Source organism: Oryctolagus cuniculus, chromosome 13, assembly GCF_051225735.1.
Source record: "Oryctolagus cuniculus isolate XC-2025 breed Fujian yellow rabbit chromosome 13, ASM5122573v1, whole genome shotgun sequence".
Lineage (NCBI taxonomy): Eukaryota > Metazoa > Chordata > Mammalia > Lagomorpha > Leporidae > Oryctolagus > Oryctolagus cuniculus.
Window position 1 is genome coordinate 101,148,097 of NC_142879.1, and position 18,100 is coordinate 101,166,196.

At 44.2% G+C, this 18,100-nt stretch overlaps 1 protein-coding gene across 1 annotated transcript in view; it reads left to right on the forward strand.

Moving 5' to 3' along the window:
• The window catches only part of LOC138845038 (nuclear pore complex protein Nup133), a 61,590-nt gene that overhangs the window by 22,294 nt on the left and 21,196 nt on the right, over positions 1–18,100 (forward strand). The gene's annotated exons all lie outside the window — the stretch shown is intronic.

Sequence of the window (18,100 nt, forward strand, 5' to 3'; positions counted from 1 at the left end):
CCCAATGAGGCAATCGCACGAACATTTAGAGTATTACATTTCTATTAATGTATTAAGAGGGAAAGGGGGAATTTGCAAATATTTCTCCATATGGACTGGAGAAAACCAAACTTGAATAATGAAGTCACGAAGCTGAGCAGGAAAGCAATCAGTCAGGGGACTTGTGTTTCCGGCCATGAGGAGGCGGCACTAGGGAGAAAGCCGATCTTACCATACACAACTGGCCAGAAAGCATCAGAAACTGGAAAACACACAGCGAACACTCGTGACTCATGACAAGACTCGATTGAGAACGCGGTAGGCAGCCTGGCTTTCTTCATGGAGTTGTATTCCAGACTGAAGAATGGGAAGGTGAGTGCAGGCACAGTGTGACACTGTCTTTAAATTGAGGAGTTAGAGCAGAGGCCAGTGGTGCTGGCAACCCAGGTCTGTTACTAGACACACACACACACACACACACACACACACATCTTTAATTTTTTTGAAATTAAATTTGAAATTAAATGTAAAAATTAAAATTGCAGACAGAGGCCTTTTTCTTCTGGATTCGCTTCCTCGAATGCCTCCAACAAGCCAGGGCTGGGCCAGGCCAAAGCAGGAGCCAGGATCTGGGTCTTCCATGTGGGTGGCAGGGGCCCCAGGTACTGGAGCCATCATGTACTACCCAGGGTGCACATTAGCAGGTAGCAGAAGTGCACATAACACTGCAACCCAAACACTCTGATAGGAGATGCAGGCCTCCCAAATGGCAGTTTAACCGCTGTGCCAGCTGCTTGTATGTTGCCATTCCAGAATTTGCCACTAAAAGCAATCTTACTAAAGTAACCACAAGGTGGCACCCGTTTTCTGTTTTTAATGCGAAGGTAAAGTGGCCTGAGGATTCCTTTTGTCTTTCGGCTTATGCAGGGTTCCAACCCTGGTGATAGCTACTTCCTGAATTTATCCTAATGAGCTGTAAGCCGAGTGTCAGCTATGCCATGTTTAACGCTTGCATATGGAGTGAGCTGAGAATTCCATTTGTTGAACCATATCCATAGTAGAGAGAGAATGGCTTAGCTGCCCTCCTAAATTTTTTTTCTTTTTAAGATTTATTTTATTTATTTGAAAGAATTACAGAGAGAGGTAGAGCCAGAGAGAGAGAGAGAGAGAGAGAGAGAGAGGTCTTCCATCCGTTGGTTCACTCCCCAGACCTGAGCTGATCCCAAGCCAGGACCCAGGAGCTTCCTCCAGGTCTCCCACATGGGTGCAGGGGCCCAAGGACTTGGGCCATCTTCTACTGCTTTCCCAGGCCATAGCAGAGAGCTGGATTGGAAGTGGAGCAGCCAGGACTCGAACCGGTGCCCATATAGGATGCCAGTGCTGCAGGCTAGGGCTTTAACCCGCTGTGCCACAGTGCCAGCCCCTCTCCTAAACATTTAAGATGAAATGTCAGAGTGAGAGTGTTCACAGGAGCTGGACAGTGGAACAGATACAAACTCAGGGCTTCTCTGCTCATCTTCATGGTATTTCCGTCTTTTCTCATCTACTCATTTCAGCTTTTCTTCCTTTCCTTTCTTCCTTGTTGGAAGTTTAAAAGCATTGATGTTTCTCTTTTATAACCGCGTGCCATAGAACATTATCAAGTCGCTCAGTTTTCTATTTCTGGGGTGCAGATAGGAAGTTCAAGAGGGGCGGGCATTCGGGGTAGTGGTTCGCATGCTGTTCAGGGCACTCAAACCTCACATCGCAGTGCATGGGCTCAGCTCCATTCCCCTGTTCCTGCTAATGCGAATCTGGGGAGGCAGCAGGTAGTGCCGTAAGTAGGTGAGTCCCTGCCACCCAGCTGAGGGAACTCTTGGCTTCTGTCTTTCAGCCCCCCCTAGCCCTAGCTGCTGTGGGCATTTGGGGAGCAAACCAGTGGATGGAAGATATTCTCTCTCTCTCTCTCTCTCTCTCTCTCTGTCTCTCAAAGATTTAACAGATTGTATCTGATGTTGGGAAGAGCTCTACAACTACCAGATGAATAACACTGAGAAAAAGAGTGAAGAAGGGACTAAAATCAAGAGCAACAGGATCTCCCCTGAATATGGGGAGAAGGGAATGTATTCCTATTGTGCAGGTAACTACTGCTGTGCAGGGTAGACCCGTGATGGCCTCCCTTGAATCTTGGCACCTAGGATTCCTGATCTTTGTGATCTGCCCGTCCCCAGCAAGCCCCCGAAACTCTGGGCTTGGCCATGTGACTCACTTGGTCTGGTGGGACTCAGCATTTGGGGACTGCGTGTAAACAAGACAAAGCTAGCTCCTACAGCTGCTAAAAAGTTCTTCCTTTTATTCATGCATGAGTTAGAGTTTATCACATCGTGTGTGGATCATTAGAACATGTGGATTGTTCTTCAAGCTGTGTATTTAGTAAGTAGTATTGCTAGGTTTTCTAACCTTAAAAAATGCTAGAAAATTATAATGTGAGAATATTATGTGTATTCAGTTTACTAATAGTTTATCTAATAATTTTCACCCATCTTAAAGAACGGGGCCATCAAAGAAGGAGGTACCTTTCTCTGAAGGGAGGAGAGAACTTCCACTTTGACTATGACCCTGTCAGAATAAGATCGAAGTCGGCGAACTCAAAAGGCTTCCATAGCCTTGGCAACTCATGACTAGAGCCTAGGGAGATTACTGACGCCATAAAGAGTGTCAAATTGTTAAGTCTACAACAGGAGTCACTGTGTACTTACTCCTCATGTGGGATCTGTCCTTCATGTGTTGTCCAATGTGAAGTAATGCTATAACTAGTACTGAAACAGTATTTTACACTTTGTGTTTCTGTGTGGGTGCAAACTAATGAAATCTTTACTTAATATGTACTAAATCGATCTTCTGTATATAAAGATAATTGAAAATGAATCTTGAAGTGAATGGAATGGGAGAGAGAGCAGGACATGAGAGAGGTGCGAGTGGGAGGGAAGTTATGGGTGCGGAAAGCCATTGTAAGCTGTACTTTGGAAATTTATATTTACTAAATAAAAGTTAAAAAAAATTTCATCCATTTTATAGTTTAGATTGACCTGTAATTTTCTTTTATTGTCTAACTTGGCTATCAAAGTTAAATGAAACTCAGTAAAAAAACTGGATAGATTTCTCTCTTTCTCTATGTTCTGCAAGAATGTCATTTATTTATTTTAAAGTCAGAGAAAGAGAGTGAGAGACAGAGAGAGCGAGCGAGCAAGCTTCCATTCGCTGGTTCACTCCCCATATGACCACAATGGCCAGCATTGGGCCAGGCTGAAGCAGGAGCCAGGAGCTTCTTCCAGGTCTCCCACATAGGTACAGGGGCCCAAGCACTTGGGCCATCCTCTGCTGATTTTCTCAGGCCATTAGCAGGGAGTTGGATTGGAAGTGGAGCAGCCGACACTCGAACCAGCACCCATACGTGATGCTGACATTGCAGGCAGTGGCCTTACCTGCTATGCCACAATGCGGGACCCATGTTCTCTGCAAGAATCTTTTTTTACAGATTTATTTATTTGAAAGGCAAGGTAACAGAGAGAGAAGGGAGAGACAGAGAGAAATCTTCCATCTGCTGGTTTACTCCCCAGTTCTGTGCAACAAACCCATCTGGGCCAGGCCGGAGCAAGGAGCTGGGAAATCCAGCAGGAAGTTTTGTAAGACAAGGATAGCCTGTTATTTGAAGACTGCTGAATCTCTTCTGTGAAATCATCTGGTTCTGGTGACTTTAAGAAATGGAAAACTTTAGCAACCAGCTCCATTTCTTTGATAGTATCAGGTGGATCAAGGTTTTTATTTCCTCAGCCAATTTTGATCACTTATATTTTTCTAAAAATGTGTTATATCATTTGTTTTCAAACTAATTTTCACTTTTCCATGGTTGTGTAAGATTAAAAACTCTGTTCTTTATCTGTACTTTATGGTATTTTTTCCATTCTTAGCATTGATTTGTGTGTGATCTCTTTTTTCCTTAAGCTAAGCTTTTTCTATTTTCTAGTCTTTTAAGAAAACCAGGTTTTGATTTTGTAGTTTCACTCTATTTTAAAATGTTTTGATCTTTCTCTTTCTTAATTTCTACATTTGCCTTCATTTCCTTCCTCCAATTTTCTTTGTTCTTTTTTCTAACTGCTTCTTGTTTTATAATAAATGTACTCAGAACAATGAGTTTTCACTGAGTACTGTGTTAACTCCATGCTACAGGTTTTGATGTGTAGTGTTCTAATGATGTAGTTTCAAATTTTTAACAATTTCCTTTATAGGTTTTTTCTGTACCCCATGAATTATTTTAAAGTAGAATCATTTCTAAAACAATTGGTGTTTCTTGATTACATTTTATTTTTATTATATTATTGTCAGAAAGTGGTCTATATGATGTCAGTTCTTTGGAATTTGTTGAGATGTCGTCTTGTTCAATATACAGTCATTTTTAAAAGTATGTATATACTTGAATATAATAGAAATTTGAGCAGGAAGCTGTTTTTCCATATATATGCAATCCATTTCTGTATCTTGGTAATTTTGTCTGATTTTACTACCAGTTTCAGAGAGGGAGGAAGGAAGGGATGGAGGGAAGAATGGAGGGAGAGAGAGAGAGAGAGAGAGGAGAATCTCCCACCACAGTTATGGATTTGTCAGCTTGTTCTTGTAATCCCTTAAATATATCTGGCTATTTTGTTTATGACCTTTTGGAGATAGCTCCTTTTTTCAATATCAGATATCTTCACCTCATTAAATGTTTGACACTTAAAAAGAAATCAGTGTATCAAGCTCTTATTATTTTCGCGTATATTTCTATGGCTCTATTTTTATGCATTTGGTATTGTTTCGTTTTTGGTGTGTCTCATTAGCATTATATAACAAGATTTAAAAAAAAAGTTTGTCTCTTAATAGATGTTTTCAACCCATTTGAGTTTTTCCATGATTTACATTTTTTGACTTATTTCTATTATTTTTTGTTTATCATACTTTTATCTCCAGCTGCTTTCTCTATTGTTATTCTTTGCTCCTTTAATTGGATTTGTATTTTATTTAAACCCATGATTTTTTTTAACTTTTATTTAATGAATATAAATTTCCAAAGTACGGCTTATGGATTACAATGGCTTCCCCCCCATAACGTCCCTCCCACCCGCAACCCTCCCCTTTCCCACTCCCTCTCCCCTTCCATTCACATCAAGATTCATTTTCGATTCTCTTTATATACAGAAGATCAGTTTAGCATACATTAAGTAAAGATTTCAACAGTTTGCTCCCACACAGAAACATAAAGTGAAAAAAATAGATGATTTTTTAAATGATGATGAAATCAGATCAGACCTATTGTCATGTTTAATCCCAGTGAGAGTCAAGTTGGGAATTGATAATTTCTTTCTTTCTTTCTTTTTTTTTTTTTTTTTTACAGAAGATCAGTTTAGTATACATTAAGTAAAGATTTCAACAGTTTGCACCCCCATAGAAACATAAAGTGAAATATACTGTTTGAGTACTCGTTATAGCATTAAATCTCAATGTACAGCACATTAAGGACAGAGATCCTACATGAGGAGTAAGTGCACAGTGACTCCTGTTGTTGACTTTACAAATTGACACTCCTGTTTATGGCATCAGTAATCTCCCTATGCTCCAGTCATGAGTTTCCAAGGCTATGGAAGCCTTTTGAGTTCTCCAACTCTTATCTTGTTTAGACAAGGTCATAGTCAAAGTGGAGGTTCTCTTCCCTTCAGAGAAAGGTACCTCCTTCTTTGAAGACCTGTTCTTTCCACTGTAAACCCATGATTTACTTGAAGAAGTTACTCTTAAATTTTCAACAGATAACGTCAGCTTCACTCTTCTCTAACAAGTTATCAAATTAATTAGTAACTGTGTTCTCTTCTCAAAGGAACAAACAACACTTATATTTTTATTTTATTTTTTTGAGAAACCCTGCCATGAACTTCCATGTTATTATCTAGAATTTAAATTCCATTCTTATTTTTAAATTCATTCATTAAAATTGTTGTGTTTATGTTTTTCACACTTAATGCTTAGGCCAGTTTAGCAGTATATTTTTCAAATTGATTTCCTCATGATTGCGTTTCCCTCTTTCCTCCTTGAATCAGTTTTATTGCTACTGGTGTGCATCCTTCAGTAATTTCTTCCCAATGTCGGTGAGGAGTAAACGCTTGCTTTTTTCATATCTGGATATGCTTTTGTTAGACCCCCTGTATGAGGGTGCTAACACATCAAGAGGCACACCCCAGAGACTCAGACTCCAGACCGGCTGATGCAAAAGCAAGAGGATTTATTCGGCGTCTGTGCAGACAGGCCTCCTGAACTCGGGAGTCCAGAGATGCCCCCAGCACAGAGCCACACAGTTTATATACCCCCAGCAACCAATCAAAAGCACTATAGAGTCCATGCACACAGCAGTCCAATCCGTGAGCTGACCATGTGAAAGGCATGCGTCTTCTATCCAATCAGCTACGGGATTACATGGGAGGCCATGCACACAACAGTCCAATCCGTGAGCTGATCATGTGAAAGGCATGCGTCCTCTATCCAATCAGCTACGGGATCACATGGGAGGCATGCACCTCGTCGCCATTTTGTTGTTTACTTCTTCAGCAGTTCCTTTCCCTGCCAGCGCCATCTTGTTCACCCTGAGGGGGACGACGTCTCCCTCCCTTCGTTCCCCTGGAGGGAGAGCAGCGTCCCGCTTCCCACACCGTTATTTGAGTATTAGGAGGTATACAAACTGGGTTAGGTCTTAGCACAGCCAGGCACAAGTGTCGCAGCTAGCTAAGCATAGGGTCCCTTATTTTTATAGCTGCACCTAATTTTAGCTCTGGGGGAAAAAGTTTAGGGATATAATTTTTAAACTTTAATTTTATTTGGGGCAAAGGTGACTTCTTGTTTTTAATAGTGTTAGCTTAAGTCACTCCATCTTGGTTTGATTTTTAAGGTTCTTTATCTTTCTTCTTGACCAGTCAGAGTTCTTTTCTTCAGGTATACTGGAGATCATTCCTCACTATTTCTTGACATTTATTTTTGCTTATGTTTCTGGATTTCAACAGATTTACATTTTTGACTTATTTTGGCTACTAACAGCCATTTTTTGCAGGTAATCTATCATTGTTTAATGGAGCCTTTCAGTATTTTTCTCTGTGTTCTGAATACACTGATGTTTCACTATGAACTTCCCATTTCTAATTTTTAAATAATGTAGTAAGCTGAATACATATAGAGTTATTCGTTGTGAGGAGTTTTTTTTTTTCTTTTAAGAATTCTTCTATTTGTTTGAAAGTCAGAGTTACACAGAGAGAGGAGAAGCAGGGAGAGGGGGAGAGAGAAGAAGAGAGATTTTCCATCCACTGGTTCACTCCCCAATTGGCCGCAACCACCGGAGGTGGGCCGATCCGAAGCAAGGAACCAGGAGCTTCTTCTGTGTCTCCCATGTGGGTGCAGGGGCCCAAGGACTCAGACCATCTTCTACTGCTTTCCCAGGCCATAGCAGAGAGCTGGATCAGAAGTGGAGCAGCTGGGACTCGAACCAGCATCCATATGGGAGGCCAGCACAGCAGGCAGCAGCTTTACCCACTATGCCACAGCACTGACCCCAAGGAATTATCTTTTTTTAAACAGTTGACACTCACTTGAAAGGTAGAGACAGACGGACAAACAATGATCTTCTGTCTGCTGGATGATCCCCGTTATACCCACAGCAGCCAAGGCTAGACCAAGCTGAAGACAGGAGCCTGGAACTCAACCCAGGTCTCCTGCATGGGAGGCAGAGACCCAGGTACTTCAGCCAGGGATTTTTAGATAGTCAACCAACTTCAGGTGACTCTTATGTTCTAAGCATTTTATAAGCACTAGTTTATTCTTCTGAACAACTTGGAAACTAGGTAGCATTATCATACTTAGTTTACAAGTGAAAGAAAAGCACAGAGAAAGTAACTTGGCCAAAATTTCAGCTAATAGAATAAAGCCAGGATTCAAACACATCTCTTTCTAGAGCTCATTTCTTTTGTTTTAATCGTGTATTTATTTATTTAAAAGGCAGAACAACAGAGCGTGAGAGATAGAGATATTCCACCTCCTGATTCACTCCCTTGAATAGCTGAAATGTCCAGGGTTGAGCCAGGCTGAAACCAGGAGCCTGGAACTCCATCCAGGTCCCCCACATTGGGGGCAGAAGCCCAAGAACGTGGGCCTTCCTCTGTTGCTTGTCTAGGCACACATTAGTGGGAAACTGGGTTGGAAGCAGAGGAACTGGTACTCCAATGGGCAGATATGTGATGCTGTCATTGCAAGAGCTGGCTTAAGATGCTGTTCCATGCCAGCCCCTAGATTGCCTTCTTTCTTCTTTTTTTTTTTTTTTTTTTTTTGACAGGCAGAGTGGACAGTGAGAGAGAGAGACAGAGAGAAAGGTCTTCCTTTTGCCGTTGGTTCACCCTCCAATGGCCGCCGCGGCCAGCACAATGCGGCCGGCGCACCGCACTGATCCGATGGCAGGAGCCAGGAGCCAGGTGCTTTTCCTGGTCTCCCATGGGGTGCAGGGCCCAAGCACTTGGGCCATCCTCCACTGCACTCCCTGGCCACAGCAGAGGGCTGGCCTGGAAGAGGGGCAACCGGGACAGAATCCGGCGCCCCGACTGGGACTAGAACCCGGTGTGCCGGCGCCGCTAGGCGGAGGATTAGCCTAGTGAGCCGCGGCGCCGGCCTTCTTTCTTCTTTTTTAAAAAAGATTTATTTATTTATTGGAAAGGCAGAGTTACAGAGAGGCAGAGAGGGGGCGGTCGTCTTCCATCTACTGGTTCACTCCCTAGATGGCCACAACAGCTGGAGCTGAGCCAATCCGAAGCCAGGAGCCAAGAGCTTCTTCCAGGTCTCTCATGCAGTGCAGGGGCCCAAGGACTTGGGCCATCTTCTACTGCTTTCCCAGGCCATAGCAGAGAGCTGAATCAGAAATGGAGCAGCCAAGACTTGAACCGGAGCCCATATGGGATGCCGGCACTGCAGGTGGTGGCTTTACCCACTATGCCACAGCGCTGGCCCCTAGATTTCATTCTTTTAACCATTGTATTTTTATACTTTCTACAAAGTTCGGTTTCTCTACTTTCCATTTTCAGGATTTATGGTGATTTTCCTTCATATCTGTCTATTCTTGTTGCAGAATATCCTGTTCTTATTGCATAGATGCCATGTTCTCTTTGGCAGCACTTTGTGTTGATTTTAATGTTATTTTCAAATTTCACGTTGTTCTTTCATGGTACAGAGTTTATTTCTTGTTCTTTGCAGCTGTGTTAACTCATGTTGTCTAGGAAAACTTTTTTAGAGGTTCTGTTAGTATTTCCAAGGTGTCCTTGGATTTCCCCATATAAACTGTATTTTTTTTACTTACCTATGTATTTGAAAGGCAGAGTTACAGGGAGAAAGGAAGAAGACAGAGAGAGAGAGAAAGAGATCTTCCATCCATTGATTCACTCCCCAAATGGCTGCAACGACCAGGGCTGGGGTGGGCCAGAGGCAGAAGCCAAGAGCTTCTTCCAGGTTTCCCATGTGGGTGCAGGGCCCCAAGCACTTGGGCCATCTTCAACTGCTTTCCTAGGCACATTAACAGGGAGATTGGTTGTAAGTGGAGCAGCCAGGACATGAACAGATGCCCATATGGGATGAATAAATTTGAGATTTATTGTAAAAAAAATTTTGTATTTCCCGTTCATTTTTCAAAGACCCCTTTGTGCAAGTAATTGTGAGTAGTCTGAAGATTCTGTATTGTGGTGTGGACAGTTAACAGTATGTCCATGTTCCCTGCGAAGGGCTTCAGAAGCATGTGGAGTTCCCTGAGTGACACGTGTGTCTTTGAGGTGACCCCTGGAGAGCCCCACGTTAGCTGCAGGGAGGGTGATGACCAGAGGGCCTACTGTGTGATTGCAGGGCTGGAACATGCAGCCCCTAACCTCTGTGGAGGGATTGGGGTTTGCAGTTCAATCTCAGGCTCAGTGATTCAATTGATCCCGCCTACGTCATGGAGCTCCGATAAGAACTCTGGTCACTGAGGCTGGGAGAGCTTCCTGGGAGGTGCGCACAGTGATGTTCCAGAGGCGTGATGGGCCTGACTCACGGACAGAGAGCTTCATGTCTAGGACCCTCCAAGACCCTGCACCATGTGCAGCTGTTAAGTTAATCTACAGTCGTTAAGTATGCCACTTTCTTGAGTTCTTTTAGTCGTTCTAGTAAATTATCAAATCTGCAGGGATTATGGGAGCCCCTGGTTTTGTAGCTAGTTGGTCAGAAATGTGCGGGCCTGGGGAAGTGGTGGTAGTCCTGTGAGGGCTGATTCCTAACACCTGTGCAGTTAGAGGCTGGCTCTGCATGCTTGTGTCAGGACTGAATGGTTGTTTGTTCCCATCTTAGACTATGTTGTGCTGCTACAATAGAACACCACCAACTGGATGATTTATTTATTTAAAAAAAAAAAAGATTTATTTATATGAAAGGCAGAGAGGCAGAGGCGAGGCAAAGCGAGAGAGAGAAAGAGAGAGAGAGGTTCCATCCACTGGTTCACTCCCCAAATGGCCACAACCGCTGGAGCTGCGCTGATCCAATCCCAGGGTCTCCCATGTGGGAGCAGGGGCCCAAGGACTTGGGCCATCCTCCGCTGCTTTCCCAGGCCATAGCAGAGAGCTGGATTGAAATGGAGCAGCCAGGGTTTGAACCTGTGCCCAAATGGGATGCTGGCACTGCAGGAGGTGGCTTTACCCACTATGCCACAGCACTGGCCCCTGGATGATTTATAATGAACACATAGTCATTGGCCCATGGTACTGGAAGCTGGGAAGTCCAAGATTGTGGGGCCAACATCTGGTGATGGCTTTCTTTCTGGTCAGGCACAGTTACAGGACAAAGTGGGGGTGAGGGAGAGAGAGGCAAGGGGGACTCTCCTTGTCCTTCCATAAGGAAACCACTCCCATACTAATGGTGTGACTCAGGTCCCAGGGCCAGAACCCTCATGGCTTCATCATCTTTCAGAGTTCCCACCTCTGAATACCAACACTGTTACAGTGGCAAATTTCATTGCAGCATGAGCTTGGAAGGGGACAGACATTCAAACCACAGCAGCTCCAGTCCAGGGTAAAAGAATATTTGTGGTAAAGAAGCCCATTTTCACTGAGCAGTTATTGAAACTCCCTCTCTGCCTTTACTCAAGTGGTAGGAACATGGAGTTTGGAAAAAGCAATCTACCAAAAAGTTTTGATTCTCTAAATGCTGTTCCAAAGATGGATTGAGTGTGAGTCAGTAGGAAGGAAACATGGAGACTTTTCTTAGAATATAGAATAATAAAGGTGGTTTCTCTGGACTTCTCTAAAAATCCTTGAGATTAACCCCAAGCAACTGAACAATACATCTGTTGTTTTCAGTAGGTAATACATGGGAAAAAATGTTTAAAATGGCTAGTTACAATAATTTGAGTTGTATGGAAGACTAATTCTTACCATGGAGCAGAGTCATTTATTTGAAAGGCTAAAGATTATAGAATTTGATGGCATCAAAATTAGTAGATTGTGCTGATTTTTACTTACAGGCATATTATCAATGTTTTTATTTCATTATAACACTTGTTTTAATCTCCTTGTTGGCAAGAGATGTGCACACATTTTTATAGATGCTAAAAATTATATACAGTTAATCCATGTGTATGACCTGGTGGTAAAAGTTTTTATAAATAGAGCTATAAAAAGTAGAAGAGCAGAGCATGTTTGGTCTAGCAGTTAAGACACTCACATACATCCCACTCAGAGTGCCGGAGTGTGATTCCCGGCTCTGGCTCCCAGTCCCAGCTTCCTGCTGATGCAGACCCTGGGAGAAAGTAGGTGATGGCTCAAGTGGTTGAGTCCCTACCACCCACACTGGAGACCTGGATTAAATCCCCCCTGTCTGGCTCCAGCTCAGCCCTGGTCATTACAGTCATTTTGTTAGTGATCCAGTGGATGGAAACTTTCTCTCTCTGTCTCTGTCTCAAAAGAATTAAATAACCGATCTCCTCTTGCCCTATACCACACTCCTTGTCAATTTTACAGTTTCTGAATAGTAATCGTTGTTATCAGTTTGGTTGACTCCTTCCCAAACTCCCTCTAACTGCCATCTACACATACACAGACAGACACACAGAGTGCTTCCGGACCATGATACAAATTTATGCACATATTCATATGATTGTAAAGATCAGTCTTACAGTGTCAGCCTAGGGGGCCACAGCCCCACCTGTCAATCAAACGCTAATCTCCTTATTGCTGTGACAGCACTGTGTACATGTGACTAAATTCCCTGTCAATTCACATTTTTTTAAAAAGATTTATTTATTTTACTTGAAAGTCACAGTTACACAGAGAGAGAGGGAGAGACAGAGAGAGAGAGAGAGAGAGAGATCTTCCATCCGCTGGTTCACTCTCCAGATGGCCACAACGGCCAGAGCTGTGCTGATCCAAAGCCAGGAGCCAGGAGCTTTTTCCGGGTCTCCCGTGCGGGTGCAGGGCCCAAGGACTTGGCCCATCTTCCACTGCTTTCCCAGGCCACAGCAGAGAGCTGGATCGGAAGTGGAGCAGTCGGGTCTTGAATCGGCACCCATATGGGATGCTGCAGGCAGTGGCTTTACCTGTTACGCCACTGTGCTGGCCCCAGTATCTCTTAATATGTATATCTCTTAATATGTATATTTTTTCCTACTGTTTCTTTTTCTCTGATTGAACCATGACCTGATATATATATGGGGTCTTCAGAATTATGGAAAATGCATGTTAGGATAAAAACTATACAAGGATTTCACATTTTTTGTACCAAAATAAACCTATCTTTTAATTCCAGTTTGCATAAATTTTTGAAGCACCCTCATATATTTCTGTCGGTTGCTTTTTTCCCTAACAGTGTATCTTAGAGCAGGCATGGCTAACTGCTGTGTAACATCATGCAACACGGCTATACCATAGCTCATCTAACCACTGGGCTATTGGTGGATATTGAAGTTGTTTGGGTTCAAATTTAACTGAGATTCAAATTTATTTTCACTTGCTACGTTGAAAACTTGCTCTATCAACTTCTTGCATCCAACTTTGCTGTAGTATCAATCCAATTCTTCCTTCTCTGCGGGTGATAACCTTCCTCTTTTGAAGTCTTTAAGATCATTTTTATCAGTTCACATTTCACAAGGACGTATTTATGATTTTCCTTCGTCTGACTCAAGTTTCAACAGTACTTTCAACCTGAACTCACATCTTTTGATGTTCTTAGAAATGTTATCACGGCCGGCGCCGCGGCTCACTAGGCTAATCCTCCGCCTAGCGGCGCCGGCACACCGGGTTCTAGTCCCGGTCGGGGCGCCGGATTCTGTCCCGGTTGCCCCTCTTCCAGGCCAGCTCTCTGCTGTGGCTAGGGAGTGCAGTGGAGGATGGCCCAGGTGCTTGGGCCCTGCACCCCATGGGAGACCAGGAAAAGCACCTGGCTCCTGGCTCCTGCCATCGGATCAGCGCGGTGCGCCGGCCGCGGCGGCCATTGGAGGGTGAACCAACGGCAAAGGAAGACCTTTCTCTCTGTCTCTCTCTCTCAGTGTCCACTCTGCCTGTCAAAAAAAAAAAAAAAAAAAAAAAAAAAAAAAAAAAGAAATGTTATCACTACTTTTTTTTTTTTTCATTGCTCATTTGCTCTGTTCTCTCTGTAGAGCTCTAATTAGATGGGTACAAACTTTCTGGCACTTTCCCTCCAGCCCTCACAGTTTGGAAGTTGCTCTATGCACTAGGGAAGGGCACAGCCTGGAAAGTGTTTAGCTCTCACGTTGGCAGCAACCCTGGGCAAATTAAACGGGCTGAGGAGAGTGCCTGCCATTAAAGAGTTTAGGGCAGTCCTGGTGCATTGTGAAAACTTTTTGGAAACCCAAGTTCTTGTTTTCTAAACAAAATCAAGTACTGATTTAGTCACTGGTAGCCTTTCTGTGCTTTACTTTCGTGCCAGGCTGCTGAGATGGACTTACTGGAAAGCTCCTGAGGCTGAGCTCTCTCCCTCCAGCACAGGTCCTGGGACGGACTGGCCTTGAGGGGCAGGGCCATGGCAGCTCCCTAAAGCCAGGCCCCGTTGGCTGGACCCTCCCAGCCTGCAGGTAGAAACTGTACAGCGTCTGCCTCCCCTTTCTGCAGTTTGTAGTCGGACTTGGAGGTCCTTAGAAGCGTTTGTGGCTTTGTAACAGCACCGGGAAAGCTCACAAAAGGAAGAGACTTTAGAACTAACTTTAATTCTTGAAATTTCGGTCTTTAGAAATATCCTGTTACCTAAGGCAACCGATGTCCTCCCTCTCCCCACGCCTCACACCCCTGCTGACAGTACATTTTCCACAAATAGATCAGAATGGTTACAGGTTTTTCAACCCTCCAGCCTGAAGCTCTGGAAGTGACAACAGCCAGGCACTAATTGTGATGCAGGGCCGTCCCAGCAACATATGGTACCGTTTACAAAAACATACGAGTGACCACAATTAATGCATTAGGCATGTCCTTGCCTCGACGTCTCCTGCTTCTGTGTGGCTGACGGTTGTTTTGGTGGCTACCATGTAGCAGATGGAAGACATTAACTACCATTTTCTACACTTTTCAAACATGTTTTGTAATCATTGCTCCAATTTTAGGTATGTATACATTTTGTACTAAATGAGAAAATATTCGTAACGGAGCTACTGGTGTGAAATGAGCTAGAATTTAAAATAAAAATAAATACGAGTTGGGTCTTGCGCTGAGCTGCAGTTTAAACTGAAAGCCTTACAGAAATAAATGACGGGCATCTGCTTTTGCCTTCTCCGGCCTTCATGCAGTGGTTCTATATCGTTTTTAGCATCTAAAAAGTTTAGGCTGAGTTATGAGTCACAGGTCATTCCTGAGAGCCAGTAACAATTTTTCATCATTGCAAACTTACTAATCAACCAGTGAAGAATATTCTGAAGTGTTCAGTCTGATTACATCATGGGCACTAAGTGAGCTTTTACAACTCCATCTTTGTCAGTTAACATCACATGTGAAAATCATCTTTGTTGTAGTTTCAGGGCTTCACAATGTATGGATGATTATTGATGTTTTAAACAGCAGAGCTCAGGAACTTTAGAGATCGTAGGGAGCCAAGCAGTTATCTGATCTTTTCTCTGAGTTTTACACAAAACTGAGGAAGTTACAGAAAACAGGAAGAGTTTCAATATTGTATTCTGGAGACTGCATTGTGGCACACAGTGGAGTAAGCCCAAGACTTCAACACTGGCATCCTGTAAGGCACTGGTTCAAGTCCCGAGTTGCTCTGTTCCCAGTCCAGCTCCCTGCTCATGCGCCTGGGAAGGCAGCAGAAGATGGTCCAAGTGTTTTGGCCCCTGCCGCCCATATGGGAGATCTGGATGGAATTTCAGGCTCCTGGCTTTGCCCTGCCCCAGCCCTGGCTGTTGCAGTCATTTAGCAGGTGAACCAATGGTTGGAATATTTCAATCTTGGTCTCTGTCTCTCTCTGCAAATAAATAATACATCTTTCAAATAAAGTTTTATTCCTGTTGATCAGAATCCATTATGCTAACTTCACTGTCTATTTTTAGCAAAGGAAATTGTGTGACTTCAGTGGTTGTGTGTGTGTGTGTGTGTGTGTGTCTTACTTTTCCACCATGGCTTAGGGAGTCAGCTTCTTGGTTTGCTAAGTGAGCTTTCTCTTGGCTGTTCCACGTAAAGACTTACCCTGAGTCTGTAACCTATTAAGTTTCAGTGGCCATCAAAGCAATAGTTAACATTATCATAATAGCTTTACTCAAAGAAATTAGAATCCTCTCGTGTAAATGTGAAAGAAAAGTTCTTTTACAGCAGTAGTTTAAAAAAAAAGCAATTCATTCAATATAGGCTGTGGGCTCTTATGAAGGGATGTAGCTTCTGGAAGGTTGGGGGGTGTTGCTGCACCTCAGGTAGACCCAGAACTAAGCTTTGAGTGACATCAAGACTCAGAGGGTTCATCTGGTTTTCTCTCTGCCTTGGCTGATCTCCTCTTTGACAGCAAATGAGGATTTCTCCCAAAGTCCACTAGGAGATCTTCATTTGAATAACAATAGGACCTAAAATTCTAGGAAAAGGACACTGATTGGATGAGCACAGATCATGTGCCCATTTCCTTATCAGTCCCCTGAAGCCAGGAAAGGAGTTACTGCAGTGACACCTTGACCCGGGAGCCCTCTTGATGCAGCCTATCCAGGAAGTGGGTTAGCCCTGTGTGACAGCAGCCAACTCCCTCCCTTTTCTGCACCTCTCTCTGTTTCCTCATCTGTCAGGTGGAATCCCATTGTCCTCTCTCACTGAGTTTGGGGCCTCTCTCACTGAGTTTGGGGACTTTGTGCAAATGCAAGATTCTTCGTCGCAGTGCAACCCTGGAACCTGGAAATGCTTCAGTGTGAACCATTCGGTAACAAAGGACAGTAAAGGAACTGGGAGACTCAAGCAAGTGGGGACTCTGCAGCTGCTGAAGTCGCACCTGTGTGCTTTCCCAACGGAAGACAGGCTTCCTTCTACAACACAGCTGGCTGTTTCTCTGGTCCCTCTCACTGGCAAAGACGTGACACAGCAGCTGAGACAGAGAGAGTCCGTGCTCGCCTGTGTCACGGTGGAGAAGGAGAGCTCTCCTGCCGTGGAAGGAGGTTCCTGAGTTTTAGCTTGCAAAGATGAACAAAGATCGGGGAAACGGGAACCTGCAAAGGAGAAGAAGCCGAGAAGAAGCTTGGTGGTCAGTGCCACGGCACAGTCAAGGACCAAAGCCGCCAGGCGGGAACACCCTGTGCTGGTGGCAGGGGTGGGATTTGTTGGGTAGCTACAGCCCTCTGGTCCAATCCAGTTCATCACCTGATTTTGTATGGCTCAGGAGCTAAGAATGATTTTTTTTTTTTTTTTTTGACAGGCAGAGTGGACAGTGAGAGAGAGAGAGACAGAAAGGTCTTCCTTTGCCGTTGGTTCACCCTCCAATGGACACCGCGGCCAGTGCACTGCGGCTGGCGCACCGCGCTGATCTGATGGAAGGAGCCAGGAGCCAGGTGCTTCTCCTGGTCTCCCATGTGGGTGCAGGGCCCAAGCACCTGGGCCATCCTCCACTGCACTCCCTGGCCACAGCAGAGGGTTGGCCTGGAAGAGGGGCAACCGGGACAGAATCCGGCGCCCCGACCGGGACTAGAACCCGGTGTGCCGGCGCCGCTAGGCGGAGGATTAGCCTAGTGAGCCGCGGCGCCGGCCTAATTGCTTTTTAATATTAAAATTGTTGTGAAATAAATTTGGAAAAGGAATGAGTGTTTCACAATATGTGAATACGATGCGGAATTCAAACATTAGGAGCCACAGATTAAGTTTGTAGGAGCATGCCAGACCCATTCGTCTACAGACAAAGTGTGTTGACCCCCGCGTTACGGCAGAATTCAAGGATTTTAGGAAGAGTGACATTGAGACCTCGCTCTTGCCCAGAGAAACCTGATAAAATAGGTACTCTTAGTATCCTCATTTTGGAGAAATTGGGATGTGGAGGTAATTTGATGAAGACAGAAACTCAGACAGTGGGGCTCAGCCTTGGCTGGATGCTATAAAAACTCAAGAGCTTTAAAAACTGCTAAAGCTGGGGCCGGCACTGTGGTTTAGCAGGTAAAGTTGCCGCCTGCAATGCCAGCATCCCATATGGGCGCCAGTTCAAGTCCAGTTGCTCCACTTCTGATCCAGCTTTCTGCTGTGGTCTGGGAAAGCAGCAGAAGATGGTCTTTGTGCCCACATGGGAGACCCGGAAGAAGCTCCTGGCTCCTGGCTCCAGATCAGCACAGCTCTAGCCATTGTGGCCATCTGGGGAGTGAACCAGCAGATGGAACATCTCTCTCTCTCTCTCTCTCTCTCTCTCTCCCTCCCTCCCTCTCTGCCTCTCTGTAACTCTTTCAAATACATAAATCTTAAAAAAAAAAAAAAAAAAAAAAAAAAAAAAAAAAAAAAAAAAACCTGCTGAAGCTTGGGTCCCACTTGGAGAGATTCTATTTCAATTGGTTTGGAATGCAACTTGGGCATCTGGGTTCATTATTAGTATTATTGTTGTTATTATTATTTGGAAA